Here is a 3,884-nt window from a genome sequence, read left to right on the forward strand (position 1 = left end):
TCAGCAGGAGCATCCCTATGGAAGCTGCCTGGGTGATTTTGGACCAGCCACAGACTTTCTGCCTAACCTACCTTACAGTGTTGCTGTACAGATCGCAAAGCTGAAGAGAATGAGGTAAGCTGCTTTGCTCCCCGCTAATGAGAAAGACAGAATTTTGCCTAGAAAGAGGCTGCTGAGAGGGGAGGAGATAAAGTTGCCAGCTTCAGGTATGGAAATTCCTGGAGATTTGAGGGGTGGAGCCTGGGTAACAATTGTTGCCACTCTCCAGGTGAGGGCTAGAGAGCACTCAAAATTACAAGTGCTCTTCAGGTAGCACAGATCAGTCCCTCTGGAGAAAACACTGGACTCTGTCATTATACCCTGCTGAGGTCGCCACAGCAAATTGACACTGTTTGCCCAAAGCCAGCGCACTCTCCCAGAGCCTCTTTCTAGATCCCGTTGTATTTATTTCCACAACGGGCCTTATTTCTAGTTTAGTTATAATTTAGGAATAACCTGATTACAAACTGACTTCAGTAACGTTGACGCTTTGGAAAATAAATTTGGCCCGTAGTGGCAGTCTGTCTTGACACTGCGTGTCAAGCCCTTTCTTGTTGTGTGGGTATTTTTAACTTTACCCCCACTGATCAAATCCTTTTTTAAGGGGCAAGGTAGCATAATTTCACTAGGTGTGTTTGTCCTGCCCTACATTTTAAAGCCAGGTTATTTATGAATATACTGGTTATTTATGAATATACTGGTCATGTGTTTTGTTAAGGATTTTCAGTCTGTGTTTAGCACAGACCGTGTTCTTTGGATGTCATGCTGCAGCTTCTACTTAGTGGGAGGCAGAAGAGTGTGTATTGGATCACTGGTTCAGGTTTGTTCTTAGCTATGTAAGATATTACTTACATTTCTTATTGGCTAGGACAGTGGTTCTGGGGCAGACTTGAAGGACATACCCACATTTTTTTTTTTGCACTTCCAGCTACTATTTAACATATTTTTATACATTTTAGCTAATCTATCTGGTGTTAAGTACCATCTATAAAACATCTTATACAGATTCTCTTTAAATGTAACCGATTTAGTTATTTTTCACATTCACTTTCCACAGTTTACTCCACTGTGCAAGATCAATATTATAACCTAGATTTTGCATCCATTTAACGATAGTCTTTAACCACTTCATCTTCCATTTTCATTTTTATTAAAAATACATACATTTTCCTAATCAGCTTATCATTGGATGTACATAACATTTTTCAAATGCACATTGTTCGGAATAAAAACCAGATTTTCTATCTTTAACATATCCAGATTCAATTTGAGCCCTTGCCCAGCAATCCAGACTAACACCTTGCTTTATTAGTTCTTCCTTTGTTTTTGGGGATCCTTTATCATCTAAAACAGGTATGTCCAACAGGTAGATTGCGATCTACCAGTAGATCACTGACGGGTCAGAGGTAGATCACCAGCCCCACTTGGTCTCCTGGTTTGCTGGACAGGTGTTTGGGTTTTTTTGATGATTACTCATTGAACAAGGCATGTCTTGAAAACGAAATATTAACCCTTTAAAAAAACCCTTAAAAATGATATTCTCTCAGCTTCAAAAAGCTGGTGGATGAAATGCAGGCTCAGACGTCTCACTAATGAGCAAGAGCGAAGTTTTAAAGATTGTGCAAGATCAGCCTGGATCAATACTTGACCTACATTTAACACAAATAACTCTGAATAAAAGTTAAAGAAAGTTATTGAAACAGTTAAAGTAAGTTATAACTCAATAAAAAATAAAAAATGTTCGCAGTTCTTTCTGGATCTTTGTCTCTCTGTTTTGTTTTTGCTTATTTTGCTTACCAGTAAATGACAGAAGGTGCATTATAAATGGGGGGGGGGGGTGGAACCCAACTTTAGTGGGTTAAAATCTAATTTGAAACTAATTTGAAACTTTATTTTCATGGTGGTAGATCACTGGCACTTTTGGCCGGAAAAAATAGATCACTACCTGTTCGAAGTTCGACATGCCTGATCTAAAAGATCTTCATATCTAAGAATTTTGTCTAATGAAATTTTAGAATATACCAAAGGTAGGATTTTTCCCCAAGCTGATAATAACGATTTTCGTATCATATGATTTTAAAGTATTTATGTCCAGCTGCTTTCCCATACCAAACAAAAGCATGCCACCCTATCTTTAAATCATGTCCTTCTAGGGCTAAAAGTCTTTGATTTTCAAGCAGAATCCAGTCCCTCATCCAAACCAAGCGAGACGCTTTATAATATGTCCTCTAGTCCGGTAAAGCAAAGCCCGCATTTTCTTTAGTCTTGTAATGCTTTCAATTTGATTCTTTGCTTTTTTCCTTGCCAAATAAAATCATATGTTAGCTTATTCCCCATATGTACCCTAGAGAGCGCTGCGGTCAGGGACCCAGAATCGTCTGGCTCTCCTGAGCATCAAGGAGGCCAGACTAGTGACAACTAGGGCCAGGCCTTTCCTGGTGGCGGCTCCACTCTGGTGGAATGAGCTCCCAGAAGAGACCACGGCCCTGCGGAACCTCTCACAATTCCGCAGGGCCTCTAAAACGGAGCTCTTCTGCCAGGCCTTTGGAGCCGCCACCACTACTACCTCCACCACCATTACCAACAACAACAACAATTGACATCTATGATGGTGGACCCCTGACCCACTGGACCCTAGATACTGCCTGGGCCAATCACCCTAGACAGCTGAAGAAGACCTAGGAGCTGACCAGAAAATGAGGAAATGTCTACTAGCACTTTATTTTTTATGTGTCTTGGTTTTGAAATTGTATTTATATTAATTGATGTGATGTGATTTTATCTTATTGTATTATTGTATTGTATTATTGAAATTTTATTCTGTTTGTGAGCCAGCCTAGGCTGGGAGGGTGGGATAAAAATCAAATAAATAAATAAATAAATATCTTCAAAAAAAGAACAATTGAGACAAACAGGAATTGTCTGGTATAAAAAAATAGTGTGTGGCAATATGTTCATTTTAACAGCTGCAGTCCTTCCCATCAAGGATAGATGGGAGGCCTTTCCATCTTTCTAGATCTTTCTTAATTTCTTGGAGCAGTTTCAGGTAGTTATTCTTCATCAAAGAACTGCACTTTGGAGTTAAATATATTCCCAAATACGTATCTCTTTTCTCCAACTGAAATCCTGTTAAATTAATTAACTCCATTTTTTAAATAGAAGTCATGTTCTTTGTTATAACCTTTGTCTTTTGATAGTTAAATTTCATCCAAGCCATTTTCCCATACTCTTTAATATTGTGCAACAAAAGTTCTATAGAGTCTGCCGGGTCCTCCAAGATAAATACTAAGTCGTCAGCAAAAGCTTGTAACTTATACTTATGACCCTTAACTGAGGCTCCTTTGATTGCAGGATCTTTTCTAATAGCTCTTGTCAGAACTTCCAAAGTTGACTTCCGGTTTGTGGATTGGTGATGGCGGTCGTTCTCCCCAACGCTTGGGGAGGTGATTAGCACACCAGAGGTGAGGAGGGGTGCCACCTTAAATGGTACCCCCATGGAGCCCTTGTGATGGGTTCCAGGCCAGGGGGCTTTTGAGGGTTAGCCTCTTCGACGGCTTGGTGCCGGAGAATAGAGGCTTCCCTCCGCCCTGATGGTCCTGCCGCTGAGTGACCCTCGGGTACAAGCTAATTCGACCAGGACAAGTGCAGGAGATCGAGCGGAACAACGATGAAGAGAGCAAGGTCAGAGATATGACCAACAATGAACGTGAGTTCGAAGTAAACGGACTATTGTGCTAAAACGGAGTACACCCCCCCCCCGTGGGAAAAGCGGAGCACAAGGAGGGACGCCTCTTAAGCGTATGGACAGCTTAACGGAGCGAAGGGGGTAGGGGGAAAATAAACAG

This window comes from Gekko japonicus, unplaced genomic scaffold, assembly GCF_001447785.1.
Source record: "Gekko japonicus isolate JY-2015 unplaced genomic scaffold, Gekko_japonicus_V1.1 scaffold277, whole genome shotgun sequence".
In the NCBI taxonomy this organism is placed as follows: Eukaryota; Metazoa; Chordata; class Lepidosauria; order Squamata; family Gekkonidae; genus Gekko; species Gekko japonicus.